Source organism: Taudactylus pleione, unplaced genomic scaffold (genome assembly GCF_031769625.1).
Source record: "Taudactylus pleione unplaced genomic scaffold, aTauple2 ptg000977l, whole genome shotgun sequence".
NCBI classification, from domain to species: Eukaryota; Metazoa; Chordata; class Amphibia; order Anura; family Myobatrachidae; genus Taudactylus; species Taudactylus pleione.
The window spans coordinates 329,995-348,518 of record NW_028285378.1 but is presented as its reverse complement, the minus strand read 5'-3'; the positions used below and the strand labels follow the sequence as shown (position 1 = coordinate 348,518).

Genomic DNA, 18,524 nt, shown 5'->3' with positions numbered 1-18,524 from the left:
GGGCATATCTATAATGGGTGCAGGGTGTGGGCACACACGGGCCCCTGGGTCCAGGAGGGACCACACCGCACATTTTGTACCAATTTATTAAATACTTACCTCTCTGGAGTCCTGCGTCGGTTGTACCATCCCTCTACAAAACGCCTGGAAAAATGGGCACCGCAGCCATTTTCCCAGCGTATTGCGCATGTGCAGTGAGGTGATCACTGGGAAAATGGCTGCTGTACCATTTTCCCGGTGACCTAGATTCTGAAATAGCTTTAGAGTTTACTCTAGTGCCCGAAGTCTGCTGCGCTCAGTGCGCTGCTGGCAGCCAGGCGAAGAGGGGGCCCTGGACGGAGACTGCACATGGGCCCCCTCCTCTTAATACGCCCCTGTACTGTGGACACAGGGTCTGATTCATTACGGATCGCTATTGCGATTATGTACGCAGATTGTTGCGTACTGCGCATGCATCGCAGTGCGCGAAGGCAACTCTGCGATGGGCCTGCGTGGTCTCTGTGATCGCAGAATGATTGACAGGAAGTGAGTGTTTGGGGGTGTTAATTGGGGGTGGTCAGCAAAACGCAGGCGTGTCAGTACGTTTGAAAGCCGTTGCAGGGGCGTGCATGCAGTAACCACTGCGACGGCATACGCAGCTTGAGTACTCGCTGCATGCAACGAGGTTAGCAATTTCTGAGTAAGGGTCAGACCAGTTGTAATTGTGCGTGATAGGGCCGATGTTACTCGATGTATACGCAGGATTGCAAATCATCACGGATGTGCAAACGCGGTAGTGGGTGTCTCTATAATAGCTTTGCGATTGCAGTCATTAGCATATTTTCTCAATGGACCTGCATGCGTAATCGCAGCTGCGATCGCAATAGCGATCCGTAATGAATCAGGCCCATAATCCGATCAAGAGTACAATATTGTATTGAGCATGGCATTTTTAAAATCGCCTATTCTGATTAGCACTGGTGTAGCAAATTTTATTTGTGACAAATTTATTGACACGTAGGCTGTTAAATAATCCTTAGGACTGCAGATGCACATTACTACATGTTAACTGGCACATGGATTCCCCCCCCCACGTTATTAAAATTTTTAAATATTCAGTTCTACCACGCATAAATGTGTGTGTATATGTGTATATGTATATATATATGTATGTATGTATGTGTGTGTGTATATGTGTGTGTGTATATTGTTGAATCGTAATTAAACCTTTAGTACATTCCTGCCTATAAACCTCTAAGATTCACCTGCCTAGAACCTCTAAGACAAAACCTGCCTATACCTTCAAAACCACAAGATGTTGCTAATTAGCGCTGTGTTTAATTATACCATTAATAAAACTCTTAAGACAGTTGAATAGTGGTCCAACGCGCTAAAGATTATTATTCAGGTAAAAGTATAGATGTTACCACGCTATGATCTAACAATGAGCGCAAAATAAATTGTACAAACATTAGGTTATAAGGTACAGTCAATACATACGCGTGCGCTCTGGGACCAGATACCGGCATCAATAATGAGACCTCCGTCGAACAGCATAACAGGAACACCGCAGACTGGCATCTTGTTTCAGAGCACTCACATATATTCCCGTACTGGGATAAGCAATACAATAGAATACGTTGGCAGGTTCTCATTGGTTCCTCTTCTTGCTTCTTCCGTTACGGTACAATTCATAGGTCAGTGCAAAGACACAACCCAGCCTCTAACAGCCTGATTGTGTTCACCTTCCCGCTGCATAATAAATCTAATCTAACTATGGCATACAACATTTCAAGAAGTTATTCTCTCTAACATTCATATTTCATAGCCGCATGTTCTGATCTTCTCACCGATGCCACCGGAACGCTGTGGGAACAGAGTAGATCAGTACGGCACCAAACACGGTCCAATTGTCATTTACTAAGCCATAGTTACAGAAAACATTCTTTTCTTTATATGCTGACATTGCGATTAAACCAAGTAGTAATAATTCCTTTTGCGCTGCGGGACCATTGCTTTTAAATGTGTATGCGGGGAGAAATGACACTAAATTGCATTGTGCGTTTGAGGGTCTGTGGGGCACTTAGCGACCAGCACATGTGTTGCAAAGTTATTTTATGTCTGCTAAACACCGTCGGTAGGTGTTGGGGGAAGATTGTTAAAAAGCTGTTCGTACTACTTTTTAGCAACTTTGCGTTGTGAGTAGCAAAATTGATACTTTTATCAATTTTGCACTGTGGATTGTGTACTATGTATTTTTGACAAAATGGCGCTTGTGTAAGCTTTCTTTTCTAAAATGGAGTCTTGCTGCCATTCACAAGATGGCATCGTGCAGGTTTTCCTGATTGCCAAACAGATTCTGTCTTACCCAATTATTCAGTTTCGACAGTCCACCCTTTGATAGCTAATCAAGCGCTATTACAACCTTTTCTGAATCTGTTTAGCCATGCATGAGAATATACCGTTCAATGTTATTTTGGTATGACACAGTGTGGTCATTTGAACCATTCAGATAATGCTTCTCCGGGAGGGACATAAAACTGCCCTTTACGCACACCGCGGATCCTTAAGGGATCATGGGAAAGATGTGGGGATGCACCTATCCTATAAGGAGAGTCTTGAAGGGGAATTGAGACTTTACATTATCTGAGGTGTTCTATGAATAACATTTCAATAATACATTTTATGCATGTCTAAATATAATACATCAAACGATTGTATTTCCTAGTTCAGGGTTGTAATACAGTTCTATATTTACCTCCGTATACATATTGTCATTACTGACCACCATCATTTCATTGTTTCATTCTTTCATTTCACTCTGTTTTTACATTTTCCACACTTCAACACAATAGGAACACACCGGACGCATATGCCAATTATTATGATGACAATCAGTATAAGGATTAAGAATATGCCTATGCTAGCAATCACTTCCTGGACCCATTCCCCTAGACCTGAGAACCATTTCACTGGGTTCAGCCATGACACCCATCCTTCTATCTTTTCCCCTACTTCAGCCACTGAAGCGTTATGGTTCTTGCGAAATTCCCACTTTAGCTGCAGAATTTCATCCATCTTCCGGTCTATCACCTCCTTAGGGTCGCTGGTATCATTGGTGATATAGGTGCAACATTTTACTCCAAATTGGGTGGCCAATGTTACGCAATACCCTCCAGTAACAGCAGTTAAATAATTCAACACTAGCCTGTGTTGCACCAGTTCTTTCTTGTACGCTTGCAATTCTCTCCCTGTATACCTGAATGTGTCATCGTACATCTCGGTGATATATCCAGGAACTTGCTAAATTAATAGATAATATCTAAAATTTAATGTACCCCGAGCGATCCTAGTGGGGTCCAATGCGACCAGAACTTGAAAGCCAGTTGTCTCACTGATTAACTGAGTGGCTTTATGTATATCACCAGGTACCATATTTCTTTTGCCTCTGTGTTCATATTGTGTGTGAAGATATGGTGATGGTGTGTTTGTATGTATACCCAGCATTTCAACATGTGTGAGGGTCATAACTTCTGGGACTACTCTTCCCAGGTAACACAAACCTTCGGAACTCGGGGAGAGCCATTTATACGCTTTTCTTCCACAGATGAAATATACATTATCCGGGAGAACATAAGGAATGGTATGCATCATTATCATTAAGCACATTTCCCTTGCAAACAATCCTATTTCTGGTTCTTCCATCTGATACATGCAAGTTTCTGGCTGTATTATTTTAGCACAATAACCATTTGGCACCTTACCAATAATTTCTTCAGACGATAACCCTCCACACCTTCCCCGAGTATCCGGAATGACAGCTGTTTTAACAATAACAGTACTAAGATTGGAAAGACACTCCCCTGATTGGCATTGCACTCCTCCTGATTCCACTCCATCAGCACTGCCATCAGCTCCCGTTTCCTCCATCAGTCCCCCATCACAGACACTGGATATCCCCGGACTGAACAGGATGGCGAACACTCTAAAAGAGAATATGAAAATGAACACAGCAGGCCCGTCCATTGTCACAACAAGACCTGTGAATTTCTCTCAGTTCAGGTATCTTACTACGACCTTTTCAATCCTCCCGGAACAAGCTCGCGAGCGACAGATCCACGCTATCAGCTTTGTCTCCAACTTGTTTCTCCACCGGTTGATTGACCTTTTTGCAGTGAGTGGAATGGACCCAGGTATCTCTCTCGGCCACCTTCAAAGATGTAGTACTCGTCAGCAGCACCTGGTATGGACCTTCCCACCGATCAGTCAAACAACCTGAACGCAAGAAATTTCTGATCATTACATATTCTCCTGGTTCAACATCATGACAGTTTGTTTCAGGCATATCATTAGACAACAATTTCAGTTTCTGCTGCTGTTGCTTTAACTGCTTACTCATTGATATAAGATACTTCACAGTTACCTCGTTGTTACCCTTTAGATCTTCCTGTGGACTTATAATCAAATGAGGTTGTCTAACGAACAATATTTCAAATGGGGATAGATTCAGAGGAGGTCTAGGAGTGGTCCTTATGCTATGTAGGACCAAGGGTAACGCTTCTGGCCATCTTAGTCCAGTTCTGTTATGATTTTACTTAGCTTATTTTTAATAGTCCCGTTCATCCTCTCTACCTTGGCACTGGCTTGTGGTCGGTAGGGGGTGTGAAGTCGGCTATTAATACCCATCAGCTTACACATATTTTGAAAAACATCACCTGTGAAATGGGTACCCCTATCACTCTCGATGATTCTAGGGATACCGTACCTGCATACAAATTCCTGAACTATTTTCTTGGCTGTAAACGCAGCAGTATTAGTGGCCGCTTGGTAGGCCTCAACCCAGTTAGAGAATACATCTGTGCACACTAATACATACTTAAGGTTCCTGCAGGGTGGTAATTGGATGAAATCAATTTGTATCACCTGGAAAGGTCCATCAGTCGGTGGAATGTGGGACGGTTCGGTAGGGATCGCTTTCCCTATGTTCTTTCTCAAGCAGGTCAGGCAGGACATTGCTATCTTCTCTGCTTGTGAAGAAAAACCTGGTGCGCACCAGTATGCTCTCACCAACTTGCACATACCCTGTTTTCCCAAGTGAGTCAGTCCGTGCGCTGCCTTGGGTAATACACCTTAGGTGCCAACGGCTTACCTTGTCCGTCCCTCCAGAGTCCAGAGGGCTCTTGCCCACATCCGTTAGACTTCCAGGTTGCTTTCTCTTGGGTAGAACACAAATTTTGCATCTCAATTAATTTCTGCATGTCAACTGTTTGGAAAACCAGTACTTGTTCTATGGGTATATTTGTTTTTAAACCTGCTGCCCACTTGGCAGCTTCATCCGGCCTGTTGTTGCCCAATGATACCGGATCTTCCTCACATATGTGGGCTTTACACTTTATTACTGCTACCATTTTGGGCAACTGAATTGCTTTTAATAATCCTTTTATGTGTCTGGAATGTGCGACTGGTGTGCCTGCTGCTGTCATAAAATTTCTCAGACGCCATAGAGCTCCGAAATCGTGAACCACCCTGAACGCATACCTAGAGTCTGTGTAAATGTTGGCAGATTTGCCTGCTGCCAATTCACACGCTTTTCTCAGTGCTACTAACTCCGCCACTTGGGCTGAGTGAGGAGGACCAAGAGGTTCAGCTTCTATGATGTCTGTGTCATCTACAACAGCATAACCTGTACATAACTCACCTGTGTCCGTTTGTTTATGGCAACTCCCATCCGTGTAAAATGTCACAGCTGCATTCTCTAAAGGTATGTCACGTATGTCAGGTCTAGCGGTAAAGGTCTGGTTAAGATAATCCATACAATCATGTGTATCAAACCTTTGCAAAACTCACTTTCTACCAGAGACCTCCACCCTTTGTGCATTTTTATGCACATACGGTAAGTATGTTGCTGGATTTAACGTATTACACCGCTTTATAGTGATGTTTGAGGGTGCTATTAGAGCTAGTTCCCATTTGGTGAATCTAGCTGAGGATACATGTCTGGTTTGGGCAGAGTTCAACAGGGCAGACACAGCATGTGGGGTATAGAAAATCATATCATGGCCCAATACCACATCCTCACTTTTGTTGACCAATAGAGCCGTTGCTGCTACATTTCTCAAACAGGTTAGGAGTGATCTCGCCACAGTGTCCAATTGTGCACTGTAATATGCTACGGGCCTACTGGCATCCCCATGTTTTTGTGTAAGGACACCTGCAGCACAATCTTCAGCTTCCATACAATACAAATCAAAAGGTTTTTCATAATCGGGTATTCCCAATGCAGGAGCTTTTGTCAGTCTATCCTTAAGATTAAGGAAAGCCTGCTCTGATTCCTCAGTGTGTATGACACGATCGAGGAAGAGACTAATTTTTGTAAAGGTAAGGCCAAAATAGAAAAACCTGGGATCCACATTCTACAATATCCACACATTCCCAAGAAGGTACAGATTTGCTGTTGGTTACGTGGCAGTGTCATGTTTTGTATAGCCTGGATTCTATCTGTAGTGAGATGTCACAGCCCCTGGGTTAGGCAGTGTCCCAAGTATTTAAGTCTGGATTGGCACGGCTGTAGTTTGTCCTTAGCAACCTTGTGTCCTGTTTGCGAGAGATGAAGCAACAAAAGTTTAGTATAATTCAAACATGACATAAACGAGTCAGAACAATAAATCACTAAACACAATAAATCGTCTACATATTGAATTAGAACAGATCCATTGGCGGTTTGAAAAGACTGTAAACAATCGTGTAATGCCTGGGAAAAGATACTGGGGCTGTCTATGAAACCCTGGGGTAATCGTGTCCATGTGTATTGTACACCCCTGTATGTGAATGCAAATAGGTACTGTCAGTCAGGATGAAGAGGTACAGAGAAGAAAGCAGAACAAAGATCAATGACAGTGAAATGGGTTGCATTTGGTGGAATTTGCATAAGGATGACAGCTGGATTCGGCACTACGGGAAATTGGCTCTCTACCACCTTATTAACCCCTCTAAGGTCTTGTACCAGCCTATAACCCCTCCCACCAGCCTTCTTCACTGGAAAAATGGGACTGTTGGCTACACTTGCTGTACGGACTAAAATTCCCTGCTGCAATAACCACTCAATTATGGGATACACCCCTAACTCTACCTCCTGTTTTAGTGGGTATTGGGGAATTTTTGGGACTTGCCTTCCGCTTTTTAAATTTACCATTACAGGGCTTACGTTTGCCATTAATCCAGTGTCCTGTCCATCTTTAGTCCAAAGGGAATCTGGAAATAGGGACAACATTTCATCTGCCTGTGATGGAGTTTCATTTAAACCTGTAGAGTGATACATTATCCTTTGGGGAGTGTCTAACATATCCCGCACCTCGTATTCCATTCTCTCTGGGATATCTAAAAATACACCTTCAGGGGTGCAATATATAACACATCCCATCTTACATAACAAGTCTCTGCCCAGTAGGTTAGTAGGAGCCGCAGCAGCCAGGAGAAAAGAATGCCTGGTATGCAACGGCCCAATAGTAACCTCTGTAGACTTTGTTAAGTGATAATGTTCCACTTTACCTGTTACACCCATTGTTGTTACTGTCTCGTTGGTCACCTGCAAATTATCGGGAGATTTTATCACCGACCTGGTCGCCCCTGTGTCTACAAGAAAAGGATATTCAGTACCAGCTACATCAACCATCATGACCGGTTCTTCCCTAGTACTTCCCGTTAACCTGACCATCTGTAGACTACAGGTATGACCAGAGCCCTAGCGTTGGCTACCATTCTCCAATAAAGCATTTACGGCTACAATTGGAGCTGGTGCCTGCTGAACATTTGCTGGCCTCTGTGCATATCCCTTATGGGGATATCTAGGTCTTCCCTGATGAGGGATCCCTACTCCTTTTACTGTACAGTTTCTACTTAAGTGTCCTGTTTGTTTACAGTTAAAACCGGTTCGTGTTTCGGGTGAAGACATGTGGTGTTGTGAGGTTTGCGCAGGGGGTAAACGTGGATATGGGTAAGGATAGGGAGTTTAAGGGTATTGTGGGGGATAAGAAGTTGGTGGATAGTCTGGGACCTGTGGTTGCATCGGGTTAGTGGGATAGAGTTGTGTTTGTTGTTGAGTGGGGTTAGTGAGAGCACATACTTGTTCAGAAGTGAGTGTGTGTGCAAGTGTGTCTGTTGGCTGTGATGTTACCGTCTTTCCCTCCAGAGCTTGTATACTGACAGCCATTAGTTTCTCGCTCTGGGCTTCTCTCTTTTTGGAGATGTTCTTATCATGTTCAATGGCGGTTTCTATGAGGGTATCTATTGTAAGTCCCCGCCAGCCAGGCTGTGAGGTCTGAACCCGAGTTTTTAAACTCTCTTTCAGACCGTCCACAAGTACCGTAACTATCATCCCCCTGTGGTGAGTGCTATCTTTAATATCCTCTATCCCAGTGTACTGGGTGATAGCCTGCAGAGCCCGATCGCAGTAATCTTCTGCAGTCTCACTCTCTTTCTGCTTAATGGTGAAAATTTTGTTCCAGTTAACTACTACTGGAAAATATATACCCAATTGAGTTACAGTGCGGGAAATGTTACCTTGGTTTACTTGGTCTGTTAAGGGAACGTCACCATCCAATACACAATCCGTGATAAATTTTGTCACGTTGGTATTGCGTGGCAGACAGGCCCTTAACACCACACGCCAATCTTTATTAGTGGGTTCATGTGAACTACCCAAATTCCTCAAAAATCTTTGACATTTGGCTAATTCCTTTTTGGGATCAGGGAAATCATTTACGATGGAATTTAGTTCTGCTCTTGTCCAAGGACAATGCATTACTACTTCCCTCGTGGGCACTATACCGTTTGTGTCTGCATTTCCATTTGGAACAGTTATTGTCCGAATGGGGTGCAGACCGGTAGCGCTGCTACCTTTTGACCTGGTTACCTTTGTTGGTTGTTTAGTCTGCTGCTGCATATGGTATGAACAACTTCCTCTACGGGTACAGAGGGCATGAACACTTCTCTTGCTGTTACCGATGGAGATGGCGGCACCACTCGTGATTGTGGTGATGCAGCATCTATCATCTGCACAGCATGGGAAATGGCAGACATTACAATAGGCTCATCATCCGCATCATGAACATTTTCTTTATAATTGCTTAAGAGAGGGTACAAGTTGCTTGTTACATTTTTATGGGTATTTTTTTACATTGACTGCACCTCCACCCCCATCCGCATAGGGCGGTGGTGGTGCGCGTGAACCATCTGTACTACCTTCTGCGACGCTACCTTGCAGTGCGTGCGCGCTATCAAGCGATGCGTCCGTGGCGCTATTTAGCGTCACCGGCGCATTGCCTGAGACTGTGCCCGCGACGCCTGTTTGCGTCGCGGGTACATTCTTCAGCCACATTTCCCCCTCGTGCTGCCACAGTTTTAAACATTCAAAATATTTAACCTTTTTCTCTCGGGAGCGCATCAAACTGATGTGATCCCGGACATTGTCTAACACATTTTTATCAAAACTACCAATTCTGGGAAACGGTCTAACACTCTTCCTCGTCATATTAAACCATAAATCACAATACCTTATTGCATAAGTACCGTACTTGATATGCATGATACGACGGGCCAATCCGATCGGCGCCTCCATTAGCAGCACATTATTGCCTAACATCTCTACTGTTTGCGTGGCTCCCATTCTGAGACAACTCCTACGCTTTTCAATAGAGATTTAAGCCGGTGAAAGACAATCAAGACACTTTCACTTACCTGTGGACGATTTAAGTCGGCGGCGCCCACACACCTGGATAAGATTTAGTAAGGCAACTTCCACACCTGGATAAGATTTGAAAAAGGCAACTTCCACACCCGGATAAGATTTAGTAAGGCAACTTCCACACATATGAGAGTTTGTATGTCGGCTACTCTCATGCACCTCTCTACAACAAAGACAACATGTACACCTGCTACTGTGTATAGAACGGTAAAGCTGCTTACCGAGCGGCTAGGCTAACCCTTACACCTAGCCCTTAAGGATCATACGATACCCTTAACTTTGTTCAACAAGTATTCACTGTTACACACTTTTTTCCTGCGCAGAAAAATACGTTAACCCAGATATTGGAAATAGAAAAAAATGAAAACCTCAATGGCTTTGTTCAAACACGTGGCAGCACAACCGGAAGTACGTGTACGCAATTGTGCGACTAGTCGCATACACAGTGATGCGACCAGGCCCACGTTTTATTACCTTAACGCTTTTATGCGACTCCCTCTAAACTTTTATCAACGAGAGAAAATGAGTTTTCTCTCCTTGTCCCTGGATTCTGATCAGCGCTTCCTCTACACAATAACCGGCAGTACGCTCTCAGCAACACTGTGGTAATGAAAGACTTATGTGTCTCTCAAAAGGCGCCTCCACACTTTTGCTGAGAGAGAACTGACCGAGTGTTACCGTGTAACTGGATGACGTGATAAACCTACGAGCCCCCAACTGTTGAATCGTAAATAAACCTTTAGTACATTCCTGCCTGTAAACCTCTAAGATTCACCTGCCTAGAACCTCTAAGACAAAACCTGCCTATACCTTCTAAAACCACAAGATGTCGCTAATTAGCGCTGTGTTTAATTATACCATTAATAAAACTCTTAAGACAGTTGAATAGCGGTCCAACGCGCTAAAGATTATTATTCAGGTAAAAGTACAGATGGTACCACGCTATGATCTAACAATGAGCGCAAAATAAATTGTACAAACATTAGGTCATAAGGTACAGTCAATACATACGCCTGCGCTCTGGGACCAGATACCGGCATCAATAATGAGACCTCCGTCGAACAGCATAACAGGAACACCGCAGACTGGCATCTTGTTTCAGAGCACTCACATATATTCCCGTACTGGGATAAGCAATACAATAGAATACGTTGGCAGGTTCTCATTGGTTCCTCTTCTTGCTTCTTCCGTTACGGTACAATTCATAGGTCAGTGCAAAGACACAACCCAGCCTCTAACAGCGTGATTGTGTTCACCTTCCCGTTGCATAATAAATCTAATCTAACTATGGCATACAACATTTCAAGAAGTTATTCTCTCTAACATTCATATTTCATAGCCGCATGTTCTGATCTTCTCACCGATTCCACCGGAACGCTGTGGGAACAGAGTAGATCAGTGTGGCACCAAACACGGTCCAATTGTCATTTACTAAGCCATAGTTACAGAAAACATTCATTTCTTTATATGCTGACATTGCGATTAAACCACGTAATAATCATTCCTTTTGCGCTGCGGGACCATTGCTTTTAAATGTGTATGCGGGGAGAAATGATACTAAATTGCATTGTGCGTTTGAGGGTCTGTGGGGCACTTAGCAACCAGCACTAAGTTGGAAAGGCTTCTGTGTATGTGTGTGAGCATGCCAGTATGGGTTTGGGAAAGGTCACTAAAAAGCTGGCTGTGCGTCTAAATCGCTATTTTGCGTTGTCCTATGTTTAACATGAAGTGCAGGGAAAACACCACTAATTTGCTACTTTTTGCTACATCGCGAATGTGTTAATGTGAATACAGGGAAAACACCACTACTTTGCTACTGCTCAAATATAAGTCTGTGGTGATTTTAATGTGTTGCAAAGTTATTTTATGTCTGCTAAACACCGTCGGTAGGTGTTAGGGGAAGATTGTTAAAAAGCTGTTCATGCTACTTTTTAGCAACTTTGCGTCGTGAGTAGCAAAATTGCTACTTTTATCAATTTTGCACTGTGGATTGTGTACTATGTATTTTTGACAAAATGGCGCTTGTGTAAGCTTTCTTTTCTAAAATGGAGTCTTGCTGCCATTCACAAGATGGTGTCGTGCAGGTTTCCCTGATTGCCAAACAGATTCTGTCGTACCCAATTATTCGGTTTCGACAATATATAACATTTTGTGACAACCTGGGATAATATAGCTCCGTAGCGGGTAAGTGGTGCAGTGCCTAGGTGCATAATAAGGGTCCACATGCAGCTGTTTAGGTTTAAGAGCTTTACTGTCAGCATTCAGGATCAAAATAACAAACAACCTAGTCCCACATTCAGGGCTTTACCTCCCTTCCTGATCCCTGACTATAGTGGACAGCTAGTCTGCAAACATAAGTCTCTCAAAAGTCTCAATCCTGTCTCTCACAGGTATAAACTAGGGATGAGCGGGTTCGGATTTCTGAAAACCCGAACCCCCCCGAGCCCCCCCGATCCGAGTCGTATCCGAGTCAGGCTCGACTTTTCCTGCCTGACTCGGATCTGAAATTGAGGCAAAACGTCATCATCCTGCCTTCCGGATCTCGCGGGTTTTGGATTCTATAAAAGGTCCCCGCTTCGGCGCCATTTCTCACTCCGGCTGTGGACAGTGAAGAGGGAGGGTGGGAGCTAGGGCTGGCTGGGCTGTGTTGTGCTGCTGTTGTCCATAGGGGCTGTGACCACTCAGTCCATAGGGGCTGACTGGGCTGTGTTGTGCTGCTGTTGTCCATAGGGGCTGGCTGGGCTGTGTGGTGCTGCTGTCATAGGGGCTGGCTGGGCTGTGTTGTGCAGTCAATTGTCCACTCCATAGTCTATAGGGGCTGGCTGGACTGTGTTGTGCAGTGTCCCATAAAGGCTGTAGTCCTAGAGGGGTGCTGTAGTGTTGTCAAGGGGGTGATCTGTGCATCAAGGGTGCTCCCCCAAAGTGCACTCCACAAAAAATATTTTTTTTCCTGTGTTTGTGAATTGTGTGCGCAGTAGCCGCACGTGCATCAACAAAGTGCTCCTGTGTCATAAGTAAAGGGCCGGCTGGCTTGACCGTTAAAGGGTGCTGTAACCCCCCAAAGTGCACTCCAAACAAAATAAAAAAATATTTTCTGTGTTTGTGAATTGTGTGCACTGTGGCTGCACGTGCATCAACAAAGGAGCAGCGCCAAGCGTGCGCCTGTGTCCCATAAGTCTGTGTAACCCCCAAAGTGCACTCCACAAAAAATAAACAATTCTTTTTTTTCTGTGTTTGTGTGCCAAATGTATGCGCAGTAGCCACACGTGCATCAACACAGCAGCAGCGCCAAACGTTCACTGTGTCATAAGTCAAGGGCCGGTTTGGACATCTGGTCCGGACTGAAGGACATGCCAACAATTTCTGACAAGTCTACTGTCACTGCATATGATACTGTCACCATTGACAGAATGGTGGAGGATTACATCGGTGACAGCATCCAAGTAGGCATGTCAGACAGTCCGTACCTGTACTGGCAGGAAAAAGAGGCAATTTGGAGTCCCCTGTACAAACTGGCTCTATTTTACCTGAGTTGCTCCCCCTCCAGTGTGTACTTCGAAAGAGTGTTTAGTGCAGCCGGGAACCTTGTCAGCGAAAGGCGTAGGAGGTTGCTTCCACAAAATGTGGAGAAGATGATGTTCATAAAAATGAATTATCAACTCTTCCAGGGACACCAGCCTCCAGAACGTACAGAGGGACCTGTGGTGGTGGATTCCAGCGGGGATGAATTAATACTCTGTGAGGATGAGGATGTACACAACACTGAAGTGGGTGAGGAATCAGTGGATGAGGAGGATGAGGACGACATCTTGCCTTCGTAGAGCCAGTTTGTGCAGGGACAGATTAATTGCCAGCTTGTTTTGTGGGGGCCTAAACGAACCAATCATTTCAGCCACAGTCGTGTGGCAGACCCTGGCGCTGAAATGATTGGTTTATTAAAGTGTGCATGTCCTGTTTATACAACATAAGGGTGGGTGGGAGGGCCCAAGGACAATTCCATCTTGCACCTCTTTTTTTTTCTTTGCATTATGTACTGTTTGGGGCCTAGTTTTTCAAACTGCCATCCTGTCTGCCACTGCAGTGTCACTCCTAGGTGGGCCACGTGTTTGTGCCTCCTACTCGTGTCGCTTAGCATAGTCATTCAGTTACCTCGGTGCAACCTTTTGGACATAAAAACACTATTGTGAGGTGTTCAGAATAGACTGGAAATTAGTGGAAATTAAGGTTATTGAGGTTAATAATAGCATAGGAGCAGAAAACCCCACAAATTCTGTGATTTTAGCTGTTTTTATGCTTTTTTTCAAAAAAATACAGATCCAAAACCCAGAACCCAAAACACGGAAGGGTGGTTTTGGCAAAACCAATCCAGATCCAAAACACGAAGAAAGATCCAGATCCAAAACCAAAACACGAAAAAGTGGCCGGTGCACACCCCTAGTATAAACGTGGCCTCCTGGTCTGACTTCTACAAAGTCACACAGTCTTTTTAGTGGTCGACACGGTCTCCTGGCCTGGTTAGGCTGCCACAACTTCACACAAACAGTCTTAAGCTGGAAACACAATGGGCCTGATTCAGACTTGGGAATAGAATGAGATATCTCTCTCAACTGTGAACCACTGGTCTAGTGTGTACCGCCTTTTAGAGATTTGTGGTCCTCCCTGCCTGACTGCAGGACACTGGCCTCCAGCCACACTAGGCTCCTTTGCTGCCACAATCCCACTTGGACTGTCTCCTCTTGCAGCCTGCCTGGACTGCCTCGTTAGCCCCACCTGAGCTCTGTCCACAAGACAGCCTCTAGGGGGTATATTTTCTAAAATGTGGTACACTTAATACGCTCCATAGAGTCTTAAGGTGCATACACACACAACGATTTTTTGAACGATTATCGTTAATGATATAGTTTATCGTTGAAAAAAATCGTTCACTTTCCAAGTTAAAACGATGAACAATTATCGTTCATGCGCTTTCACGTTTGTAGTGCAGTCAGACTGACCAACACAACGATTTTCATTAAAGAAATATGCAAAAATCGTTTGTAGTTAAAAAAAAATCGTTCATTACATTTAGTAAATGAACGATTTTAGTAAATGATTTTCGTTCATTTTTCCCTTGAAAAAATGAACGAAAATCATTTACTAAAATCGTTCATTTACAAAATCATTGTGTGTGTATGCAGCTTACGTTAAATGTACGAAATGCACAGGTATTCTGAATTTTATTTGTGTCAAATTAAAGTTATAATAAGTCATAATAAGGATGCACAGTGGTTGGCATTGCTGTTTCTCAATTTACAAACCAGGACTTTTCTTTTCTTTTGAAAGGCTGTACAGTATTGTCACATCAGTTTCAGATAAGGTGTTGGGGGAGATGTGCATTCCGCAGCATGCAACACACCAATCTACATGTACAATGCTACTGTACATTCACTTTGCAACCAATTCATAATGGCCATGTCTTTAAGCATTGTGTAAGGCATATCCAATTAGGCGTGGGGTTTACCGCGTGAGGAAAAGTTCCTGGTTCCATGCCAAGAACTATTCAATTATTTGCCGTTTTCTCTGCACGGTAGACTCTGTGTAAAATGTGGAATGTAGGGGTTTCCCCGCGTGTTAAATCCAATAGGGTGTAGACTTTTGTCTACATCAGGGTCCATAGGGTATCCACAGGATACCTTGGGGTATAGGTGATGACGTCTGGCATCGGGCACCATAGAGTTAAGTTTTCAGCCTCCCAGGATGCACTAGGGTCCCCCTCCTATACCCCGTCCCCGAGCCAAGGCATCTCAGTTTCGTTTGGTGCCCGGCCGGAGTCGGATGCACCTGTTAGAGGGGGGCTAAGAATAGCCCCTGAAGTTTCTTCAATGCAGCTGTGGCTGCACATCTGGAAGTACAGCATGGACAGTCAGTGCTGACGTCCATGCTGTCTTCCCTACACCCCCGCCGGTACCAGAACGCCGGTACCGATCCGGGGATGCTGGTAAGCATCTGGGGTTACAGCTAGCGGTGACCCCATATGTTTGGGACCATAGCCGGATCCAAGGGAGCAGCAGGTAAGTAGCGGGGTCCCGCTGTGGGACCCTGCTGAAACATGGTCCAGAGTCCCCAGGCAGGGGGCTCCCTGGGGACTGGCTGCTGCGTGGAGCCAGGTACCTAACCTGCGCTTCCACTACCCCCCTGGGACAGCGGACCGCGGTTGAGCGGTAGCGCTGCGGCATCCTAGGGGTTAATTGCATGCCAGGGGAGCGTGCCTTCCCTGTAGCACAGCCGGCGCCTCCCCCGCTGCACACAGCCCTCTCTGCACTGTGCTGACTGGCCCTGTGGCAGCGCTCCTCCCCCAGGCCGACCTCTATGCTCCTCAGTGGCCATCTTTACAAGTGCATGGTGAACGCTGCTGGAAGCTTGGAAGCGGTGGCATCGCGGTCTGGGTCCCCCGGCATACCTCTCCTCCGTTTGGTTCAGGTCTGTGTATGCAGCGCTGTGTCCTACCAGGCTCTGTGTCTGCGTAGTTGATTATCAGCGCTGTTAGTGCAGGAATTGATTTTCTTTGCATTGTATGTGACTTCTGCTAGCGCTGCTGCCTGTACTTTCATTTTCTACTGCCAGCCTTTTCACTGTCCTTGATCTTTTTCTGCTAAAGCCCTTGCGGTGCGGTGATTGCAGGGTGGTCTCACACTATACTACGAGTATCAGTGAGAGGGGTCACATACTTACCATCATGTCTGAGAGTGACTTTCCTCTCCAGCTTTTGTGTACTACGTGCAAGGTACCTATAGCGGAGGGGAAAGGTAGCGCGGAGGGGCTATGTCGGCAGTGTTTATTGGCGCGGTCGGTGGCGTCTTTGTCCGCTCCTTATGAGGATGACAACGTGACGTCTGATGATGGGGAGATTCTGGATCTTTCGGACCAGGAACCTCTCCGTACTAAATAGTCGGACGCTAGGTCCAAGGTTTATACTCCTGGACTTATTCGGGCAGTCCGCACAGCTTTAGTGATTGAGGATGAAAATCCTCCGGTGTCAAAATCTAAATATGCATTTTTTAAGGATATTAAGGGTGACGCCACAGTGTTTCCTCTTTCGGGTCAATTAGTGGATCCTTTAGAGGAGGCATGGAAATATCCGGGCAAACGGTATCAGCCTCAGAGGCGCTTGGCGGTGGCTTATCCGTTTGTGGATAATTATTTTTCTAAGTGGGAATCCCCTCCACAGGTGGATTCCCAAGTGACACGCCTAGTCCGCAGTGCCACATTGCCCATGCCCTGCATGTCTTCCTTGAAGGATGCTACGGACCGTAAGGTAGAGATTTGCCTAAAGTCCGTTTATTCCCTTGCGGGGGGGGGGGGGCAGCTAGGCCGGCTATGGCCATTTGTTGGGTAGCCAGAGCTATGGAGCGCTGGGCTGATAATTTGGAGGCGTCTTTCGATTCCGACTGTTCAGCTGAACAGACCGTGTTGATAGGCAATCTCTGGGACTCGGCCACTTATATCAATGAGGCGGCCTTGGATATCAGTACCCTGGCATCTCAGATTTCTTCGGCGGCTGTCGCTGCTCGTCGCACCTTATGGTTGCGATCTTGGAAGGCGGACGCTGATTCCAAGAAGGGCTTGGAAGCTTTGCCTTTCAATGGAGAAGTCCTCTTTGGTCTGGATCTGGACAAAATCGTAGCCACGCTGGCGGCAGCCAAATCGGCATGTCTTCCGTCTGCTGCGGTTCCTTTCGGTTCAGGTACGTCGTCCTTTCGGCCTTACAGGGTCCAGGGTAGGTCTAAGATGCAGTCTTTTCCCAGACAGGCTGGCCCCAAAAAATCGGCCAAGCCCCGGAAACAGGCCTGGAGTACCAGACGTCCGGCCCCTAAGCCCGATGACAAGCCTGCGGCCTGACGGTCTGGGCCTCCCTTTGGGGGATCCCAAAGTGGGAGGCCGCCTGCTGCAGTTCGCCCACTGTTGGTCGGTTACCACGACAGACACTTGGGTTCTCGAGGTGGTTTCTCACAGGTACGCCCTCTCCTTTCGGCACAGGCCCCCTTTTCAATTCTTCACCACGGGTTTTCCATCAGACTGGAACAAAGCCGTGGAACTGCGGAAGGTTTTGCACACTATGCTCCAGGCTGGAGTTATAGTGCCTGTTCCATTCTCCCAGAGGGGCCAGGGTTTCTATTCCAATCTGTTTTTGGTGCAGAAACCCAATGGGTCGTATCGTCCGATTCTCAACCTCAAAGCACTCAACAAGTCTTTGCGGGTGCCGAGGTTTCGGATGGAGACCCTACGGTCCATCATTCTGGCGCTTTAACCTGGGGATTACATGGTGTCGTTGGACATACAGGACGCTTACCAGCATGTCCCTATTCTTTTACGCCATCAACAGTTCCTCAGGTTTGCAATCCGTAACGACCACTTTCAGTTCCGGGTGTTACCTTTTGGGCTGGCGACAGCACCACGTGTATTCCCCAAGGTGATGGCGGTCATGGCGGCTTCCCTGCGGCTGGCAGAAGTCCACCCTGATCCTGTCTCAGAGGATTCTGCACCTCGGAGCCTTATTGGACTCCGGACAGCAAAGGATCTTTGTTACGGGGGAAAAGATCTCTGCCTTGCAGTTGAGGGTGCGCAGTTGTCTGCAGAATCGCCGTGTGTCTCTGCACTCGGCGATGAGGTTACTGGGCTCCATGGTGTCGGTATTCGACATGGTGGAATATGCCCAGTTTCACTCCAGACCTCTGCAGCAATTGATCCTGTCCAAATGGAATGGACTGCCTCAGAGTCTAAAATCCAAAACGTTGGTGCTCACTCCGGAGGTTCGCCTGTCCCT

General features: G+C 45.9%; 1 protein-coding gene across 1 annotated transcript in view; it reads left to right on the top strand.

The window, feature by feature from the left end:
* Positions 1-18,524, top strand: part of HSPBAP1 (HSPB1 associated protein 1) — a 170,011-nt gene that overhangs the window by 17,327 nt on the left and 134,160 nt on the right. The gene's annotated exons all lie outside the window — the stretch shown is intronic.